The sequence below is a fragment of the Panthera tigris genome, chromosome A2 (genome assembly GCF_018350195.1).
Source record: "Panthera tigris isolate Pti1 chromosome A2, P.tigris_Pti1_mat1.1, whole genome shotgun sequence".
NCBI classification, from domain to species: Eukaryota; Metazoa; Chordata; class Mammalia; order Carnivora; family Felidae; genus Panthera; species Panthera tigris.
Genome location: NC_056661.1, coordinates 31,649,874 through 31,672,160, shown reverse-complemented (window position 1 = coordinate 31,672,160; position 22,287 = coordinate 31,649,874). Strand labels below are relative to the sequence as shown.

Genomic DNA, 22,287 nt, shown 5'->3' with positions numbered 1-22,287 from the left:
GTGATCTGGATTGTTGACATAATTGTTTACCTTAAACAGTGCTTTTCATAACGTTTAAAATATTTCTGTAGGAGAAAAATGAGGACATTTGGAAATTAGTACTGTGTAGTTTAGAAATAGGTACTCTGGAGCCAGGCTGCTGGTTTCAAAGTCTGGCTCTATCACCTTCTTGGGCTACTTACCAGGTGTATGTGCTTTAATTTCCTCATCTGTAAAATAAAGAATAGTACTGCCCCCAAAAGTTTTTGATAGCGGGTAAATGGGTTTATTTGTATAAAGCACTTTGAAGACTGCCTGATGCAGGGTAGCCATTGTATCAGTTAGCTCATGCCACATAACAAAACACCCCAAAACTTAGTAGCTTAAAACAGCACTCATTTATTATCTCTCATGATTCAGATTGGTGGGGCTGTCCTTCTGGTCTCGGTCACTTTGGCTGGGGCTGGATTGGGTTATGGAATTGCTTCTCTTTCTTGTTTAATGTGACGGCAGCTGGGACAGTAGCAGTTGGGCTTGCACACATGGTTGTGGTCACAGAGTTTTCAACAGCAGCAAAAGGGAAAAGGCCAAACGCACAATTTCTTTTCAAGTCTTTCCTTCTATCACATTTGCTAATATTGCATTGGTCAAAGCAAGTCACATAGCCAAGCCCAGAGCCAGAAGGGGAGAGGACTCCTCAAGAGCAGGTAAGGAAATTATTCAGACCAGAACATTTTTGCAGACAATCTGCTTCAAACACTCTATAAGCATTAGCTACTGCTTATTATGATCATTACTATTACTATTATTATTATTATTATTAATATTAATATTAGCTCTCCAAACATCAAGCCACTAAAAGTAAAGACATACTCCAGGAAAGCTCTTGAGTATGTCTTAAGTTAGTCATTAGCATTTGCCATTTCCAGATATTGTGGGAGCCTCAAAAATTAATACTTGCAACAAGAGAGTTTTTAAGAGGAGCTTATTCTGCAGGGCTGAAATTATTATTTTTGTTACAAACTGTAGCTGTCCCTACTGGTCTCCCTGGGAGCATTTTGCAGGTTATAAAATACAGCTATTACTATGGTAATCATATTGCAAGTATAAAATGGCTTTGACCTACTTGTTAAAATGCAGTGTGTATTGAAATAAAGACTGTGAGCTTAAAGCTAAATGAACTCAGAATAACAACAGAATAGCAAGTCCAAAGTGCCAGAGAGATCTTCAAAGGAAAGAAGGGCATTTGATAAAGAGGATGCATTTTTCCTCATTCTTTTCATTTTCCCCTCGTTGTGGTGACCTCCGGGAAATGACACTCATGTCTGACAGCATTTCTGTCCTCTGTCTGACTTGCAGGCAAAAAAAATTTTTAAACAATAAGAGCTACCATTTGCACAGCTCCTTATTTCCTTCCAGCCCTGGGCTGAGTCTTTCAATATGCCATTTAACTTTCTCATCACAGCACCTCCCCAAAGTGGGAACCATTATTCCCTTTTTATAAATGAGGAAACTGAGGCTCACAGAAGAAATGACTTAGCCCAAGCGTGGGAATTCCTGCCCTCGGGGGCTTAGATCCCTGAGAGCACATGAATCAGGATACCTAAAACCTGTAGACGTTGGTTATAATTGTATAAATCCGCTTACACATTGACCTGTTCATTTATTCGGGGAATACTGATTGTGTACCACACAGCATGCTGATTGCTGTGTTAGTCAACATATGGGTCACTAGGGAGGGTCTTCTGAGGTTCAGGGAGGCTTCCTGGAGGTCCAGAATAAATCCTGGAGGATGTGTAGGCATTGCTCAGGAGAAAGGACTGAACTTTTTCGGTAGCAGGAATAGCAAAAGCAAGAAACCAGAGGACGTGCAAGCAGGTCAGTTTGGCTATAGTTGGGAGACAATTTTGGTAAAGTTGCATTGTCAGTGAGAGTCACATCCTAGAGGTCTTTTTGAGTCCAGGTCCTTTACCAGAGGGCAATGGGGAGCTATAGGAGTGTTCTGAGCAGGGAAGGTCCTGATCAAATGGTTTGTTGAAAAAGATCATTCCAGCCACGGTTCATAAGATGGAGGTGGGCTGGGCTGGGAAGAGAAGCAGGAGTTTGGGCATCGAGTCAGACTGGCACAGCAGCCCAGGAAGGAGACACCAGTGTCGGAACCAGAGCACCGCAGCGGAAATAAAGAGAGTAGCGTGGAAGGACATTTAGAGGCTGTTTGGATGTGGATGGTGGGCGGGGGCGGGGGTGGGGGGCGGAGAGTTAGAGGATCCCATCTGCTGTCTTACTTAGGGGTCTGGATAGATGGCTGCACTGAGGAAGAAGGCCTAGAAGAGGCTGAAATATCTGTGGTAGAGTTGGTGATCTTGTACCTGTGGGACTTTCTGGTGGAGGTGCCCCGAAGGTGGTGAGGACTCACGTGTCTAATCCTTAGGAGACCTCTCATGGCTGGAAAGAAGATTGGAGGGCTGGGCCCCCTCTCAGCTTGCATCTTCTCATCTCTCTTTCTCCTCCTTTGACCCTTTAGTACTTCTCATCTTATTTACTTCCTGTCTTTCTCCACTACAATGGACTATGAGCTCCCTGAGGGCAGGAAATGTATCTCTTTCGTTCACCGGCACACACACCCCCACCCCCCCTGCCCCGGCCCTTAGAACAGTGTCAGGCAGTAAATGAATCAGCCAGACCACAGAGGGTGACAGGTGCCCCTAGAGAGAAGGGGAGTTCATCAGCTTACCTTCAGCGGATGTAGAAAACAGCCTAGGACAGAACCTTGAACAGGACTCCAGTAAGAGGAAGGACCAAGCAAAAGGAGCCTTCAAAGAAAACAGAAGGTGCTTCCTCTCTTTGCTCTGAAGTTTGAATGGCAAAACATTGAGAACTTTCAAGTATCCAATAAGAGTGGCTCTTGGGAACCTGATGGTTTCTGGAAACACAGCAGGATGGAACTGAGTAGGTGATGTCTTCAGGGTTTTTTTGTTTGTTTGTTTTCTTTTTCCTTCCCCACATTAAAAAGAAAAAGATCAGCCAAATGTAGGCACGGCTGTCTGTAAGGAGTTGGGAACTCTCAGTACATTTAATTCAACAGGGGCAGATTGATTTTATCTTGCAGGCCAGTGGATCATTTGGTAGGCGCTTTCTTCCCAAGAGAGTTGTGCTGAGAACGATTCTGAGTCTGGCTCCAGGCCCAGGTGGAAAGAGTGCTGTGGGCCCTTAGTGTTATTTGCTGTGGAAACTGCCCTTCGGTGGCACCAGAGGTAACAAACGTTCACCACCCTCCTCTGGAGAACCTGTTACTATGAGTAATAATTTTCCAGAAATACTTCCATCCCATCTGTACAGGATGCATTTCCCCAAACAGGAGTCCTGCTCTCCTCAGTCCCTGGTACTCTGCCTGTTAACTTGTGGGCCACTGGTTTAGGGAGTTGAATGAAGCCAGATTGAAGCCCTGAGTTTTTATAGCCTGATAGTTTTTGTGCCACCCTGGTAAACTGTGACTCCACAGCTTATAAGTTCAGGTGCTGAGTTTTGTCCATAACTCTTTGTTCTTTAGCACAGATAATGCTGAGACCTAAACCATCCCAATTTAACTTATTTTGGCTAATAGTTTCTGTTAATTGTTCTTCTCTACTCCTGCTAACCACTGCCCCAGAGAAAGGTGAATTCTTGGAATTCTCTTGTTGCCTCTCCAGAGGAGGGTAGCATACTCGATAGACAGTGCTAACGGACGCCTCCCAGGTTGGGTCTCTTAACGAGGAGACTGCACCGCAAAGCCAGTAACTAGAAACCTCAAGCTTTCACGTCTCGACGGAGAAGCGAGAAGACCGTCTGAAATGCAGCAAAGCGCTGAGACGTTTTTGGCTGGCAGCTCACTGTAACTGATCAATCACGTGAGCCTGAGAAGTTAAGTGACCCATGAGAGGTCACCATAACTTGAGAGTCACGATCACCCCTGAGAGTGATCTCATGTAATTATTGAGATATAAATGGTTCTTCGGAATGCTAGCGTGTCGCTCCAAGTCAGTTCAATCCTAATGTGAATTTTGGCAATACTGTACAATACCTCTTCTCCCCTCATATGGGGGTGGAGGGGGGGAGGAACCCCTGGCCATCAGTCAGAAATGATTTACTAAGTGTCTACAGTGGGCTTACCTCTGTTACAAGCCTTATGGAGAAATTCAAGAGGACCTTGAAGAAGTGGCCAGTGTCTTCCAAATGCTGACTTTTGCAGAGGGGAGTAGAGGAGAAGAGCAAACAACTGGAAAAGCAAGAAGCCGTTCAAGACCTATTCCTTGGTAGATAGGGTGGTAGATTATCAACACGAGATGCCCCAGAAAGTATTTAGGGGCAGCAGGATCAGCATGAGAGGGTGTGTGGCAATTCGGGAAAGCTCGAAATGGCCCCGCCTGCCCTCTGCATGGTGGGGAGAGGCTTCACGGAGGAGGAAGGATTTTAGGTGGACCTCGCAGGATTGGGGGGATCTGAGTTGTATTTGTTTTCTGTTGCTGCGTAAAAAGTTAGCACTAACTTAGCAGCTTCAAACGACGTCTATTTCTTGTCTCACGGTTGCATGGGTTAGAAGTTCAGGCACAGTATGCCTGGCTTCTCTGCTCACATTCTCAAAAAGCTAAAAATCAAGGTGTTGACATCCGCGTCCTCCTCTGCTCCTCTTCCGAGCTCGTTCGCGTCGTTGGCAGAATTCGGTTCCTTACGCTGGTTAAAGGGCCGAGGTCCCTGTTTCCCTGCTAGTTGTCACCAAGGGGCCACTCTCTGCTCTTAACAGGAAGTGTTGGTACCTGCCACGTGGCCCTCCATCTGCCAGAGCCGGTGACTGACAACCTCCCTCCCATCTAGTGTCCCCGACTTTTTGAATCTGTGTCTCCAGAAAGATCCTAGTCTTTTTTAAGGGCTCGTAAGCTTAGATCAGGCTCACTGAGGATAATCTTATCTTCAGGTCAACTGGTTTGGGACCTCAATTACAGCTGTAAAGTCCCTTCTCTGCAGCTCCTACGTTTGTGTTTGATTGGGAAACCAGAAGAATGTGTGTGTACCCCCCGCCTTGGGAGCCTTGGGGCCCCATCTCAGAATTCTGCCTGCCACGTGATTAGGTAGAAGGCACAAAATGTCCAAGCTGGTAACCAGATTATCAAAATAATGGCTCCAAATGAGGATCCCATGCACAGTCTGGAATCGGGAAGAGGCCCATTTCGAGGAGATGAGCTTCAGAGTGGCCAGATGGGGACTTAGAATTTGAGGGGCCTGACTATCTTATTTCACCATCTAGGACCAAACTACCATGCTGTGTTCTTTTAGTCTAGTAGTAAGCTCTTGCTTCTCTCTCTTCTGTCATGTGGCATCCAAGCGTTCCCATTTGTCCACGTTCTCAGTGGGATGGGCTGCGCAGAAACACTCGGCAATGTCTGGAGATGATTTGGGTCAACACACCTAGAGAGGATGCTACTGGCCTGTGGTGGGTGGAGGCCAGGGATGCTGCTAACCATCCTGCATGCCTGGAACAGCCCCACAACAAAGAATTATCCGGCCCCCAGTGCCAAGGTTGATTTGCTCTCTGGAATGTTCTCTTACCTGCCCCTCCAGCGTCTCTCACTAGCCTCCTTAATTTTGATCATACTGTTGTGTCTGCCTGGCTATACTTCTCACCTTTTCCACCTCAAGGATTCCTTTTTTTTTAATTTTTTTTTTAATGTTTATTTATTTTTGAGACAGAGAGAGACAGAGCATGAACGGGGAGGGTCAGAGAGAGAGGGAGACACAGAATCTGAAACAGGCTCCAGGCTCTGAGCAGTCAGCACAGAGCCCAACGCGGGGCTGGAACTCACATACCGCGAGATCGTGACCTGAGCTGAAGTCGGACGCTCAACCGACTGAGCCACCCAGACGCCCCTCCACCTCAAGGATTCCTACTCGTTCTTCAAGATTTGCTGCTAACCGCCCCCTCCTTGTGCTGGTTGCTCGGAGTTACGTTCTTTTTTTTTTTTTTTTTTTTTTAATTTTTTTAATGTTTATTTTAATTTTTGAGTCAGAGACAGAGCATGAGTGGGGGAGGGGGAGAGAGAAAGAGGGAGACACAGAATCCGAAGCAGTCTCCAGGCTCCGAGCTCCAAGCTGTCAGCACAGAGCCCGATGAGGGGCTCGAACCCACAGACCGTGACATCATGACCCAAGCCGTAGCCGGACGCCCAACTGACTGAGCCACCCAGGCGCCTTCTCTGAGTTACGTTCTGTAGCGTGTCTTCATACCTATGCTCCTCTGTTACTCAGGACTTTGTTCGATATATGCATATGTAACAGATCTGCCTCTCCCTCAGAAGACTGTAAGCTCTTTTGAGGGCAAGCAGTGTCTTTTTTGTATCTTTGTCCCCAGAGCTTATTACTGCAATACCTGTATATAGTCGATACTGAGTAAGTGAAAGGTGGACAGGTGCGTGTGTAAGTGTAGGAGTGCATGAAAAGTTCAAAGAAGTAAACTATGGTTCTCAGTTTCCTCTCTGCCCCTCTTCTGAACATCCCTGGTGACTAATTGGCCCCGGTGATCAGTACCTGCAAGGAGGTGCATCTCGGGGATCTGGAAGCAGAACCGCCTGGGTTTCCATCCCATCCATGCCACTTACAAGCTGTGTTACTGGAGGCACTTTACTAAACTTTTCTGTGCCTCAGTTTCCTCCTCTGAAAAATGGGGGTCGTCATAATCCCTGCTTCAAAGGGCTGTTGTAAGGATTTAAAGAGCAAGCTCATTTCATCTAAGGGCAGGGTCTGAGGGAGGGCTGGCCATTTGCATAACGCTTCCTTGTTTCCCAAATGCCAGAGTAATGGGCTTCCCCCCCCGCCCCCCACCAAAACAAAAAATCTGGAGGCAGGTCAGCATGGCTGAAAGTGGCATAGACCTCTAAAAGAATATTCCGGAAAAGACAGGGGCAAATTTTCCCCCACAGTCACTCTATTTTGTGTGGCTGGGGTGTCAGCGAGTTCGAAACCATGCCTCATGAGACACAGTTGATAGAAGTAAGTTGGCGGAAGACAAGGTTTGGGTTTTTGAAGGATGTTGAGTGGGAGAGTCGGCTGGACTGGCTCTGTGTGATCCATATTGGTAGAGTGTTGGCTGCAAGTTTACTGGAAGGAAGAACTTACTCCAGGAGCCAGCTGTCCAGAGATGAACTGAGCTGTCTCAGAAGCTTTCCTTCCTGGAGGGCTGGAGCGGGGGCCACATTAAAAAGATTCATTTCCTTTATTTTACAAATACGGATTGAGCAATTGCTATATTAGCCCTGAGGATACTATGGAAAAACAACACGGACACAATCCTTGGGGTTTCCAGTCTACACCAGCGTTTCCCGAAACGTGAGGTGGTTTTGGGTGGCACAGAGTCCGTTAGTTCATGAGCCAACACTGAGTCCCACCTAATTAAAAATTCTCTTTTCAATATTCTAAACCTTGCAGGTACACCAAGAAGGAGATGTCATTGGGAGGGTAGTGTTGCCACTTCTCTAAAACTTGATCATCTTCCTTTTTGGCAAAGAAAGAACAACGTGAGGGTCACAGCCTCGGACAGCCATAGTTCCTAAGTAATTCTTTTTTTTTGAGCATTTTGTTAAACACCTTTACACAAACAAGACAACAGAAAAACATTTAACACAGGATCAATTAAAACCAAAGTGGTCCTAGGGATGATTTTTTTTGACTTTCAGTCTTTTGCCCGTCTTTCGTTTTTTGTTTTTTTGTCTTTCCCACATTTTACCTTTGCACGCGGTAAAATGCGCTCTTGGGTTCATGGTTTCATGAATTTTTGCGAATGCGTGGTCATGTAAGCACGCCCCCAGCCAGGATACAGAGCAGTTCTATTCACCTTCCAAGGTTCACCCCGGCCCCTCCGTCCTACCTGCCATCTCCAACTTTTTTTTTTTTTTTTTTAATATTTTTAACGTTTATTTATTTTTGAGACAGAGAGACAGAGCATGAATGGGGGAGGGTCAGAGAGAGGGAGACACAGATCTGAAACAGGCTCCAGGCTGTCAGCACAGAGCCCGACGTGGGGCTCGAACTCACTGACCGCAAGATCATGACCTGAGCCGAAGTCGGGCCGCTCAACCGACTGAGCCACCCAGGTGCCCCTCCAACTTTTGACAACTAGGGATGTACTCAGTGTTCCTCTAGTTTTGCCTTTTCTGGGATGTCTGGTGATGGAATCCTCTGGGGTGTGGCCTTCTCAGTCTGGCTTTTTCATAGCATGATGCATTTTGAGATGCATCCATCTTGCTGCACATATGCAGTGCTTTTAATCGCTGAGTAGTATTCCATTATATGGATATACCACAATATATTCATTCTAAATAATAACAGAATTCATATTCAATATAACAAATCATGAACTGGTACTTAGTGAAAGCAGACTTGGCAGAAATCCTATAGCTGGTATGCCAGTGGAGTGAGTCTTACAGGGAGGGAGGAACCAGTATAATTTATGCACTAAGGAGTTGGTGGTGGTGGGCATTCTTTTCATTTCTTATCCAAACCTTCAACAACATGTTAGACCAGGGCGCCTGGGTGGCTCAGTCGGTTGGGCGTCCGACTTCGGCTCGGGTCATGATCTCACAGTCCATGAGTTCAGGCCCCATGTGAGGCTCTGGGCTGACAGCTCGGAGCCTGGAGCCTGCTTCGGATTCTGTCTCCCTCTCTCTCTCTGCCCCTCCCCCGCTCACACTCTGTGTCTCTCTCTCAAAAATAAATTAAAACATAATATGTTTGACTGAAATATAATTAGTTTTCCAGTCTTCTTGAGTAAGAAAATACTTTCCAAGGCCTTAAGGTAAACCTAGTGGTCTTCAGAGCATCCTGTTCATATTCTTTTACTCACTCATCCCCTCCCTCCTTGCCTCCTTCCTTACCCTCCTTGTCATCGTCGTCGTCGTCCTCCTCCTCCTCCTCATATTCTCTTTCTCTTTCTCCCCTCATGCTCTCCCCCTAATATTTCACTGGAGTTTATGTAACTGAATCAATTAGACCTATTCCTCAAAGAGTTGGTTTTCCGTAAAATTCACTTTGCAGTTGGCATGACAGAAGAGCCGGTATATTAATCAAATGCTACAATTCGTTCTTTGTATCTGAATCAGGCTGGGGTTGGGCTTCCTGCTTATCTGTTGTCTGTTTATACCATTTTGTCCTTTGCAGCAAATGGGCCTGGATTCTTTGTGATTGGGCCTGGTGATGGCTGTGAGTGTTGATAGATTGGGTGTGGAAATGCTTAACAGGGACAGACCCTATCTCTTTAGTTAGTGTTACAGAGTCCCCAGGATATAAGGTGTCTGTATGAAAATAAATAAGGGCTTTTCTTTTCCTCTCTTTGGCTGATGGTATCAATACCATTTAATAGAATAAAATGATAAAAATCTTCGTCCTTTCTTAAATAACGTGTTAATTGCTGTTCTAGGTATTTACTCATTTTGTGTTTCTGAAATATACTTTATAGACCTCTCCGTACCCCAGTGCATTTTAAATCCTCAAGCATATTCAAATGATATATATTTTATTTCATCTTGTGTGTGTCTAGGGGTGGGGGAACGCACTTTGTAGCTAACCAGATCAAAGTTGGTAGCGTTCTCCATTTAGTCCGTTGGCTGCAGAACACAAAGGCTGCTAAAGGATTCCAGTGCTTATCTTAAAAGCTCATCAGAAATATTCCAAGCCGTAGATGTTTTTGTTTTTTTTTTTTCCCCTCTCTCAGCAGCATTTCTGATTCGGAGGTTCTCCTTGGTTGCCCCTGCTAGAGTTGCTGAATTTATAATGCCAGAGGAAGAAAGAAAGATCTGTTCTGTTTTCTCATCTGTGGAACGAGAGGATTGAACTGGATGGGAGAGGTCACATTTACAGCATCAGTGCTGTCACTCCTTTTCCATCCACATGACAGACATCACTAATCAATCACAGCATGCTTCCCTGCCAAATGTAGTCTCAGACTTCTTGTCAAGTCAGCACTCCAGGAAGCCACGGCTAATCAATCAGTGTTAGCCCAGGACATGAAATCTGTTTGCCATTCTGAAACATGATGATGTTTAATCTGTGGAGGTTAGGTCACCATTTCATGGTTGAAGGAAGAATGCTGGTGGTCATGGGTAGTTTCAAATGAAGAGGGTTTCACATCACTCTGGTTTATGCTCCTTGAAGGCAGGCATTGTGTTTTATTCCTCTTTTTCCATGTTTATCTAGCCTATAAGCCAAACCCTTTCTCACAGTAGACATTACACAAATGTTTGTCAAGTAACGCATGAAGGAATGAATGGAAAGCATGTCCTTGGCCAGTTCTTCCCTCCCTAGGACTGCACGCTTCAGTGCTTCTTCCGAAGGGCAGGCACAACCGTTACCGTGACTGAATTTCATCTGCTTTCATTCTGGCCATTCCTGTAGACTGGCTAGATCGATGTGTGCTTTTATCCACCACGCACTGGCAGAGCCCAGCATCTTGGCATCATTAGCTGCACTTGATGAGTTTCTCCTGCATCCATTGTCCCCAGTCATTCATAAACCTATTGAGTAATACAGAGGGGAGTCCACTTAATCCTTCCCCTGCTGGACTCTGAATTCTTACAACTTGGGGCTGGGAATCTGAAGTTTTAATGATTTAGATAGGAATCCTGTCAGTTTCAGGTTTTAACACTGCAGGGGATCATGTATTTGACACAACAAATGCAGCCTGTAGTTATTTTTGGAGAAGTAGATTTTAGGTTTCTTATGGAAAGGACAAGATCTGATAAGTTTTTTTTTTTTTTTTATTTTGATAGCATGGTAATATGCCTTTTGCAGGGTAGATACTCAGTGAATATTTAATATTCTTCAAAGTAGTTTGATAAAACCTCTGTGAACCTCGGTCTTCTTTAACTTTTAGAAGAAAGTCCTCTTTTAAAAACAGAAGGCATTTTTTTCCCCAGCCAGGCACTGGATTTCATCTAACAGGAATACTGGCTGCCCCTTTAATGAGAAATCACTTACAGGCAGGGCATTCTGCTAAATGCTTTATAGACATTATCCCTAAACCTCAAAACAACCCCAAGACCAGTGCTACAAATTCCATTTCATATATGAGATAACTGAGGATTGGGAAAGTCACGTACCTTCATCAAAGTCACAAGATAACAAGTGGCAGCTCTGGGATTTAAAGCCAGACCTAACTCTAACATCTTTTCCCCTGAACATAACCACTCTCTCAATGGAGATGTTCCTTACTCCGGGAAGCTTTCCCTGAGGTAATCACTATCCCTGCAAGGCTGGTTGAGATGTTCTTCCTCTGCGTTTCCATGGCAGTTTATCCTCCCTTGTAATGATACTCTCCATCCTCACATAGGCTGTTCGTCTGCTGCCATCCCACCCCCCACTTCTGTCTGCTGGCTGAATGAGTACCTTTTGCCAGGAGACCTCCGCTACTTTGCCTTCCTACCTGGGCACCATGTAGAATGTACGGCTGTGCCTTCAAGCATCTGTTTTGTAGCTTGTGGGCGCCTGGGTGGCTCAGCCGGTTGAGCGTCCAACTTCAGCTCAGGTCGTGATCTCGCGGTTTGTGAGTTCAAGCCCCTCATCGAGCTCTGTGCTGTCAGCTCCGAGCCTGGAGACTGCTTCGGATTCTGTGTCTCCTTCTCTCTCTACCCCTTTCCCACTCACTTTCAAAAATAAATAAACATTAAAAAAAAGAGCAATCTATTGGAGTTCAGAATTCATTATGCTTGGTAAGGACGGATTTAGGGAAATGTAATCCAGCTCTAAAGGCAGAAGGCAGCGCTGCCTGTCTTGTGTACCAAGTGCCTTCTGCTTCCCTCTGTCACCGCAGTAGTAAACTGTTCCATATTTTAACACTTCACTGTTGTGTTGACTGTACATTTATGAATAATTAATACAGGCAGATGTTCTGATGTTTATTTATCCTGCTTCAGATACCTTGTGTTTCTTGAATCTGAGGACTCATGAGTTTTATAAATTTCTAGAAATTTCTCAGCTATATTGCCTCTCCTCAAATTCTCTATTCTGTCCCTTTGGGGCTCCTATTTGACATATGTTGGGCCTTCTCATTTTCTTCTCCATATCTCTTAACATCTTTTTTTTTTTTTTTTAATCTTTTTCAACTCTATCCCTTTGTGCTTCATTCTGTAGTACGTCCTAAGATCTGTATTTCTCTCTTCAGTAGTGTCTGACCTCCTACTTAACCAGTCCATCGGGTTTTTAATTTTAATGACTCAGTGGGGAGAGAGAAATCACTTCTTGTTCTCTTTTAGGCTTTCAGTTCTAGCTGTCATGTTTTTAATCATTGTAGACTTTATTGCATGTTGTTTCTCAGAAAGTTATTTCATGATCCTGAACTCTTGAACCGCTCAGCCTCATATTTGCTGACACGAGGCTTACCAGTTTCCTGGGTGTCCTGTAACTTACTATTGGGAGCTCACGTGTTGCAGGGCTGGTTGTAGCCTGGGTTGTGGAACTGGCTTTCCAGGGCAACTTTTCATCGGCTTCTGTGATGTATTCCAGGCCTATCCTGAACAGGAACAATTTTTATATTAATTTTTCAGTTAGGGGTTCCTGATTCTGACCTTCGTTATTTGTTCTCTGTTCTCCAGAAGGACACAGGCTTAGGGTTTCTAATTCTTAGCTTAAACTCTTCCCTCCTGCTGAGAACACAGGTAAACACAGACCTGTTTCACTGGGCTGGTTGACAGTTTTTCTAATCTGTTCTTTGAGGGTGCAACCCTCACTAAATGTTGCTGGTTTTCTGCAGGGGTCACATCACAACTTGCTGCTTCTCCTTATCCCAAGGCCTTGTCTTCTGTCCTGCATGGGCATTGAAACCCTAGCCCCTCGGGAATCAAGACAAACTTTTCCCCTGCTGCAACCACAGTGCCCTCTATCCCATAGTCACAGCATGGGTTTGCATACTTAGGATTCTTTTCTTCTGATACCTCTTTATTTCTACCACCTGGGTGTTTTCCTTTCTATATTGTGGGTCAGTGAAGCACTTAAAGTATTTGTTAAACATTTCGTCTAGTATATCTAGGTGTTTGAAGGGTTGGAATTTTCATGCTGGCATCATTTGCCATCTTTCCCTGAACTAGGGACTTGCTACAAGTTCATGGTAAAAAAAAATCAGATAGTACACAAGGACGTATTAGGAAATACTCCTATGCTTCACATCTCCGACCTGCTCAAATCACCTTGCTAGATATGATAACCTTTATCATTCCCCGAGGTATCATTCTAGAAGCATTTTATGTGTATACAGGGTACATATGTCTATACAGTACATGAAGATTTATTTATGCTGGTGAGAATATATTTTATCATCTACACTGCACTTAGTATATTTTATAGTATTTAAAAAAAATTTAATATGTGTTTATTTTTGAGAGAGAGAGACAGCACAGGGAGGGGCAGAGAGAGAGAGAGGGAGACACTGATCTGAATCAGGCACCAGGCTTCAGGCTCTGAGCTGTTAGCACAGAGCCTGACACGGGGCTTGAACTCATGAACCACAAGATCATGACCTGAGCTGAATTCCAACCCTCAACCGACAGAGCCACCCAGGCGCCCCTTAGAGTTTATCACATATTATTGTACTCAGCTCTGCCTCTTTTCTTGTCATCACTGCATGGTATTCCATTAAATGGATGTACTATAACTTATTTAGCAATGTCCCCTCTTGGATAATTTTTTCAGTCATTTTGGTATTATAAACTAGCCTACAATAAACATTTTCCTGTACACATGTCTTTGCTTGCATATCATCTAATATAGTTTTCTTTCTTGACCTGTTTCTCTCTTTTTCTCTCTTCTCCCCCACCCTTTGATGGTTAATTTTATGTGTCAGCTTGAGTGGGCTAAGGTTTGCCCAGATGACTGGTAAAACATTATTTTGGCATGTGTCCGTGTGTTTCCAGAAGAGATTAACATTTGAATCAGTAGACTTTGCAGAGACTGGAACAGAAATGTGAAGGAGGGGTTACTGTTCTCTTGCTCTACTTGAGTTGAGACATCCCTATTCTCTTGCCCTTGGACATCATTGTTCCTGGTTCTCAGGCTTTCACACTGGAACTTAAGCCATTGGTTCCAGATTCTCACACCTTCATTCATGGACTGAATTACACCATCAGTTCTCCAGGTTGCCGACTGTGTATTGTGGGATTTCTCAGCCAATTCTTTTAATAAATCTCCAATTTATGTATATCCTACTGGTTCTGTTTCTCTGCATATCCCTGGCGAATACACACCCCCAGCCCCACTATGAGTTCCTTGTGGGCAAGAACATGATCATTCGTTGGTGACTGTGGCAGCCTGCACGGGGCCTGGTGCTGAACCAGCAGTCAGACCAGGCTCAACCTCAACACTTTTATTTTGATTTTAGTAATAACAACAGCCATTGACTATTCAGTCATCTGAAGCTCTTGACTGAGCACCTCCTCTACTCCAGACATGAGGTAATGCCATCTTTACAACAACTCTGTGAGATGGGAGAGGGTCATCCTGCTTTGCAGACCAGGACACTGAGGTACAGGTTGTTTACATAACTAGTCAGAAGCAGAGGCCACATTTGAATACAGTTGTGTCTGAAATCAGTGCCTGGCCTCTTGAATACTACCTCTTAATTTACATTTGTATTGTCACAAATAATGCAGAACATCTCCCTTCCTCCCTCCTTTTCCTCCCTCCCTCCCTCCCTCCCTCCGTCCCCCCTTCCTTCCTTCCTTCCTTCCTTCCTTCCTCCCTCCCTCCTTCCTTCCACCCTTCCTTCCTTCCTTCCTTCCTCCCTCCCTCCCTCCCTCCCTCCCTCCCTCCTTCCACCCTTCCTTCCTTCCTTCCTTCCTCCCTCCCTCCCTCCGTCCCCCCTTCCTTCCTTCCTCCCTCCCTCCCTCCCTCCCCCCTTTCTTCCTTCCTTCCTCCCTCCCTCCCCCCTTCCTTCCTTCCTTCCTCCCTCCCCCCTTCCTTCCTTCCTTCCTCCCTCCCTCCCTCTGTCCCCCCTTTCTTCCTTCCTTTCTTCCTTCCTCCCTCCCCCCCCTTCCTTCCTTCCTTCCTTCCTTCCTTCCTTCCTTCCTCCCTCCCTCCCTCCCTCCCTCCCTCCCTCCCTCAGATATTTACTGAGAGCTCACAGTGTTCCAGGCAGGGGTGATACAGTGTGATTATTGGTGAAAACATTCCTGCTCTGGTGGAACATGCCTTGTAAAGGCACAGACAGATTCAGAAAAAAAAAAAAATGTGATGAGTGTCTGGAAGGGGAGATAATGCGGAGGCTTTAGGAGCACATGGCTTGGAGGCTTTTCCGAGGAATAGAGGGTGTCCAGCATCCGTGATAAATTGGATGACCCTTGAATGATGAGTGAACTGGGGGGGGGAGGGGATGGAGCAGAGGGGTGAAGGATGAGGGTCCAGCATGTCCCTGTCTTCCTGCAGTTCTCTTTCCAGTATCATCTTGGTCTTACATCCACTGCCAGTTCCCAGGACCTCTGCATGCAATAGCCAGAGAGCCTGGGTCCTTCTGCTTCTGAAAGGTGGCTGAACCGCCCCCCCCTTCCCCCACCAGCCATCAGCCCTTTCTAATTTTAAAGCAGTAGCTCCCTTGATTGAAATCTCAATTTGGGAACAGGCCCAGGATTGGCCTGTGGCTTGGAATTTTCACCAATAAGCAGAGTGGGAGGTGGAGAGGCGTCCCTTTAAGCAGCAGGGAGGCAGCCTGGAGAGCTTGAAGCTTCTCTCCCCAGGACCTGAGTGATTATCCCGGACCCGGAGCTGCGCACGGAGCAGCTGCCACAGCCCCGGGAATGTCACCCCCCTTGCGCGGAGCCCCCGCAGGGCCCCCTCTGGCTCCGGGCAGTTGGCGGCCGACGCCCCGCTGGGCTTCTTAGCCGCGGCCGCACCCCCTGTCCCCAGGTCTGCGGCCCCCTCCCCCTTCCCCCCACATCCCCGCCAGCAGAGGCGCCGCAGCGGCGAGCAATGCGAGGCTGAGCCTGGTAAGTGGCCCCCCTATGGCCCGGGAGCACCGAGGGGGCGCTGGGGCGCCGTGGCTTCTGGTTTTCACGACCCTCCCAGGCATGGGGGCCTTGAGCTGCTGGGACGCTAACCCCTGGTAGTGATGCGCCATGCAACACAGAGACACTGAGGAGGTCATGAGCTCTGGGGAGGGGACCTAGAGATCGTTTTGATCTGTCTACCGGCTATTGCGCAGCTCCATCATGAACCGGTAATAGTGACAATGATACCTTGGCGTGGGGGGGGGGGGGGGGTGGGGATGGCTGTGCCTGTGTTAGGACGACTTTGGGGGAAACATTTCAACTTCTCTGAACTTGCCTTTGAAACACTCATCATGATCTTAGAATTCACTTTCCTCAAATATGTAAAACGTATTTATTGCTAGTGACCTACTTCTTTCTTTCCCTTACGCTATCAAAAAATATTTTCAGTGTCTTCCCGAAGGTCATCCAAAAATGAAGTCCTTCTCCCCATGCTCCTCGTTGCTTGTCTTCCTAGAACTTTTAATACTCATTTCTTTTCTCCTTGGTAGATGTGCATAATTAAGCGGGTCTGGAAACGTTCATGTATTCTCTATGAATTGGGGTGGGGGGGCGCCTGGAAGTGGGGAAGAGACTCCCGTCTCCTGGCCTTTAAGTTCAGTTAGGGGAGCCTATAGGATGGAGAAAGCTTTTGTCTGTATGTGGGGATTGGGGGATAGTTATTGGAATCCTACTGTTGCAAGTTTCCAAAGGCACCCTCCACTTCTGGGAGTCAGGACTTGATGCGGACAGGAAGCATGCAAATCTAGAATGCCTGGGTAGCTGTTATCCTAGGACATTTTAAAACCAAAATAATCCATGGGGTTGGGGGGAGGAGGGGAGGAGGGAAGGTTTATTGAAAAGACACAGTTTTAGCTTCCCTCCTGTCCCTCCCCAGTCTGTTCACTTGTGTATAACTGAAGCAAGAAGCTGGAAGCCTAATGCAAAGGGTCAGAGATTTTTTTTTTTTTTTTAAATTGAAGCAGCTGGAAGAAATGCCTTCCAAAATTGGAGCAAAGTCTGATGCTTGGATTGCCAAACTCCATTTCTGCCCATATGAAAATATTTTGACTTTTAGCAGACCTCATTTTGCTGGACTGGCCTTTCTTTCCAGTTGTTTAGGTGGTGTGTATCATTTGTATGCTTTGGGTTCCCTGCTTTCTGCAAACAGATGTTTTTATCTGTGCATCTGGTTGAATATTGAGAAAGATGGCTATGGCCCCGTGTATGTACAAAGCGAACAAATAGCGCTTGGGGAGGACGGGGGCATTTCCTTTTCAAATTGTCAGTTGCCAAATCTTCCCAGCCGTTGGGCAATTCAGATAAAGGTGTCAAGTGAGCTGAGCAATGAAGAATTTATATGTGCAGCTAATTCTGCTCGTCCTACAATAAAACATCTTCCCATGGGGCCAAAAAGTCGGGGGAAGGGAGGCTTATAAAAATGATCCTATGTTCTTAGTCACTGACTACCCAGCTCCCCCTAGATTTCTGAGAACCTGCCAGGAGAAACTGTTGACTGAATGGAAGTTTCAAGAAATGCAGAACAGAAATCAGTACAAGCCCTCCTCGAGTGACTTTTATTTCTGTTTGGAGGAAAGGAACACTTTGTTAGAATAACAAATCGTGGCTGCTTTTCAAGAGCAGAAAATGGTTCTTGTTCTGAAGGCAGATTCGTTTTAAGAGTGTGAATCATTTGGTTTAGGGTTTGTTGTTTTTTTTCTTCCCCCTTTTGCGGTGGAGGCTTGGAGATGATTAAACGTCCTGTCTGCAGGAAATTACCAGGAGATTTGAGTATTTTCCTGAATCAGCCTCAGATGGTACACAGCTTTGGGTGTAATACAAGAAAGCTGTGTTACCAGGCAGTCTTTCTGCATTGATAACCTCAACTCCCAGTCTTTCCAGCTTCTCCATCAACAAGCCTTTTATTTTTTATTTTGGGGGCTGTGCTTTCATTTAAGACTGAAATAACTCTCTCATTCCCTTCATGAGCTTTTTAAGATGGAACTTATTTTTGAGACAGTTTTATCGAGCGCACTTCCCCATTGGCCTCCTCCCACCAGCCTCAGCAGGAAAAGCTCTTGGCTGCTTTTCCCAAGATTTCCTTTAAGCTGGGATTGTTATCCTTAGGGACACAGATGTCTCGAGGAAGGAGATGCGCCAGGGTTGGATCCAGTGCTCACCAATTTGGTGGTGACATTTATGGTCTGTGTAGAGCTGTGTGCAGAGAAGACAGAGGGGTTCTGTGTTGAGTTTACCACAAAGTGCATCGTGCATCAACGGTGTGGAGGGTGGGCAATTAAAAGCCTGGAAGGGACAACTAGGGGACACAACGCACCATTTTGTCAAGTTGTGCTTAGAGATCTATGGTTTTTAGTAATTGGGAAAACCAAAGCTTAGAGATGCTGTGCTCCCCAGGCTATTTTTCTTAATCTTCGCTGACCCCCTCCCATTAAGCACTTCCTGGCCACATCATCAAATAGGAGAGCTCTGGGTGAAAATAAACTCCATGCACTCTTCCAATGTCAATGAGGGGAAGCAGAGGGAGTCATGTTTTTAGCTGCCAGAGCACAGAATGGTAACCCTTGTTGAATAAAATGAAACTTTATGAAAATGGTAGTGCGAGTTTAAATGCAACGTTCAAAAAACGTTTCTCTGCTATTTTTCATTTTCTCAAAATCTAAATGGCAAGGGATTCTTTTTCAGGACACTGAGCGTTTGATTACCATGCAGTTGTTCTGGTGACGTTCTTTTTTTCATATCCTGCTGCTCTGCGTGACAAGCAGGGGAAGACTTGTTTTTTGCAGAGATTGTATCTGGACATTTTCCAGAACAACGGAAGGTGTCGGGGTGGCGGAGGGGACAGACAGATGCAAGTACTGTGGGACTCAGTGTCTGGGAAGACTCATGAATGATTTCCCTGCAAATTTAGCCCATGGGCCTTTGAGAATTGCTTCACGTTTGACTTTTACCAGTCGTCCTCTGTGTAGAAATCATGGTTCCCATCACGGGGGGTCTCTCTCCTCACAAAGCACCCTCCAAGAAGATGCTAATCCATGTGTTCACGTGACGTTGCTTATCACATCTTTGAAAATTTTCCTTCATGCCACGTTTTCTTCAAAAACCGTACAATTATGAAGACTTGATTGGTTGGAAACATTTGCAAAAGGTTACTAGCTTACTTGGCTTTCACCTGGGCTGCTGTAATTGCTCATTTTAGTGTTTTCACTGATCAAGGTTCTCTTCAGGCTTCTTAGGATGAGCAAGTTATCTGTTGAGTTGGGTTCCAGACAGTTCCATTTTTGAGCACTTGGCTGTTAAGGCTGGAGTAAAGGTCTCCTATTTGCGCGTTGCAAATGATAATAAACAGAATGGTAGCTGTTCATTTACTGATGTTTTGCCAAGCACGGACTAAATGTCTCACCAGCCTTTCTTAGACTGCACCGCACATAAGAATATCCTTCAGAGAGTCTGTTTCAGTTGATCTGTGGTGTGACCTGGGAATTTGCATTTTAAGAAGCATCCCAGGCCGGACCTTGGGCTCTGTCTTGAAACAGCTTTTGCTTTTTTGTTCATTATCATTTACAATCCTCCCAGTAACCCAAATAGGTGCTGTTATCATGCCCATTTCACAGTTAAGGAAGGGTAGGCTCAGAGAGGTTTGGTGACTCCCTGGGGTCACACAGCTACTAAGTGGCCACGCGAGGGACCTGAACCAGTAACTGTCCAATTCCATTGTCCATGTGCTCGAGCTTATGCTCGTGGTGGTTGGGAGGTCTTCTCTTACAAGTTGGGCTGAGTGTCCCTCCCCCCATCTCTCTCTGCTGAAGGCCCCTTTTCTAAGATGCTGGCATTTAGAAGACACTAGTCGACAGGGACCCCTTTTATACAGTCTGCTGAGGCAGAATTTAGGAAGACTGAGTAGGAGTGTAGGCATTCATGTTAATACTTGAGGAGTGTCTAGCTAATTTGCCCTGAGTTCTCTAACTGCTGAACCAAGACAAGTCAAGATCAGACTGATTGATTTGTGAGGTGCTTTTCAGTCCCCCAGCTTTTGAAATCTTTAAGGCAGCTCTGTTCCCTTCCCTGGGCCCTTTCCCAATGCCTGTGCCACTTCCTGTCATCTGTCCATCCACTTCCACAGGGTCCCCCCACGTGACCCCTCATGGTTCACATGCCCAAGAAGGTAGAAGCCTTTTCCTGTTGCCCATGGCATCAGCCTGCCTCAAGTCCCTCATTTCCCTTCATATTCTGTATAAATCTGGGCAGATTTCCTGCAGAAAACAAACGCAAAGGAAATATTGTGATTAAGAGAGGCAGAGAGGAGGAGTCTCATTTAGACCTCTTGCCTGATTCCCCCTTGGCCTGACCTGATTTCCCTTGCCTCTGGGCACATGGACTAGTGCTGATTTATCTTGCTTAATTGCTGCAAGATTGTGATATAGGACAAACCACTTAACCTCATGAGCTTTGCCTCCATTATCTGTAAAATGGAATGTTCATGTCAACCCTTTCTCCTTTGGGTACAAGTGACGTAACGACCAAGGAGGCGCTTTGGGCTTTGTTCACACACATTCTGAAGATGCTGTTATGTTGCCTTCCAGCAAGCAGCGGTTCCCGGTCCGTGTTCTAGGGAGCACCTGTTGGCAGCTTGCACTTCCAAACAAGAAAACAAAAAATTAGTTCCTTGTGTGTGGGCAAAACGGGACATCCTACATCCTTTTTTGAGGAGTCACAATTCATAGGAGTATATTCAAGGCTCTGAGCCCTGGAGTCGAGAAACCTATTTCGCTGTACGTGTTTCCTGTTGATGTGACCCCAGAACCCCTTTGCAGGGTCACCTGTTACTGTGCTGCATGATACAGTTGGAGGAACTGTTGTGTTTCCCAATGTTAGCTCTACTTATTGGTAGTGTGCCTTTAGACAGGTCACTTACATCTCTGAACCTCCGTTTCCTTCTCTCTGAAATGGGAGTAATGATGGCACCTACCCCACAGAGCTTTACATCAAGTTAAATAAGTTAAGAGATTGCCTTCCACCTGTCGGAAACATTCCTCTGAGACCTCTGGGAGCATCATTGCCTCCTCCTGGCTTTCTTCTCTCCCCCTCTGAGCTTCTGTGTGTCCCACTCACCCTATCTTCCTTTGCTTATTCTCCTCCACTTGTTCTTTCAAAGCTGGACGGCTCTTGTCCCCTTTCCTCGTGCTCTTTTATCGCTCCTTTTGCTTGCTCTCTTGTGTGACATCAGTCCTTGGCTGCATGTTGTCACTTCCTGATGACTCCCCAGTTGACATGTTCAGCCTGTTCCTCTCTCCTGAGCTCCACGCTTAGGTACATACCTCTCTTCTTAGTGTCTTTATTAGGTGTTAAACAGGCTTCTCAAACTTCGTGTGTCCAAGCACAACCCTAGATTTATCCCCCTGCCCGAGCCTTTACCACATCAGCACATAGACACCCCAGCCACCCAGCTGCTGAGCTCTACATACTTTGGCCATCTTTCGTCTTTCTCTTTTCCACACACTCCTTTGTCCAATCCAGTGGGAATAAGTCCTTGTGACTGTACCTCAAAAGTATATTTCATATGGAACATGGGGAAGGGAAAAGGGAGAAGTGCTTGGAGAAGGGCTTCAGGTAACTTTCCGGGGTTCCAAAGATGCCTCTATCTCAATTAGAGTGCAGGTATCACGGGTATAGGCAGTTGTCAAAATCGATCAGACTCTCCATGTAAAATACACATTTTGCTGTATGTAAATTACACCTCAATTAAAAAAATATGCTAGAAAAGATAAATATCCCAAATGGGACCACTGCTCACCATCTGCACGCATAACTTTAGACTGCCACTATCATGCCTCCCCTTGATTACTCAGTAACCTTCCCAAATACCTAGAGTTTCTAAAGCTTACATCAGATATCTCGCTCCCTTATTAGCACCTTCTAGCAGCTTCCCATTACGGTAAAGACAAACTCTAAGCAATTTACCATGAGCTATGAGATCCCCGATCCCACCCCAGCCTTGCGGGCCCAAACCTGTCTCTGTACAGACATGTCCCTCCCCTGACCACTAGTATCTGTGCTCCAGTCATACTAGCCTTTTAACACCCCAAGCCCCTGCCTGCCTCTGGGCCTTTGTACTTGCTATTGGTTCTGCTCAGAATGTTCTGGAACTGTTCCTGGCTGGCAACTTCTCATCATGGACCTTCTTAGCTTAAATGTCATTCTACCAAGAGGGCTCCCTACCTGGCTTTGCTTCACCACCCCCAATACACACACACTGTATTTT

The 22,287-nt window shown here is 45.8% G+C and overlaps 1 protein-coding gene across 3 annotated transcripts in view; it reads left to right on the top strand.

Annotated features, from left to right (window-relative positions):
• Positions 1-22,287, top strand: part of PRICKLE2 (prickle planar cell polarity protein 2) — a 323,193-nt gene that overhangs the window by 150,660 nt on the left and 150,246 nt on the right. The window contains exon 1 of one of the 3 annotated variants that reach the window (XM_007084362.3): positions 15,922-15,968. The exons of the other annotated variants lie outside the window; for them this stretch is intronic. The gene's annotated coding sequence lies outside the window, so the exon portion shown is untranslated. Of the gene's footprint in view, positions 1-15,921; positions 15,969-22,287 lie in introns of those variants that run through there. 3 annotated transcript variants of the gene reach the window in all.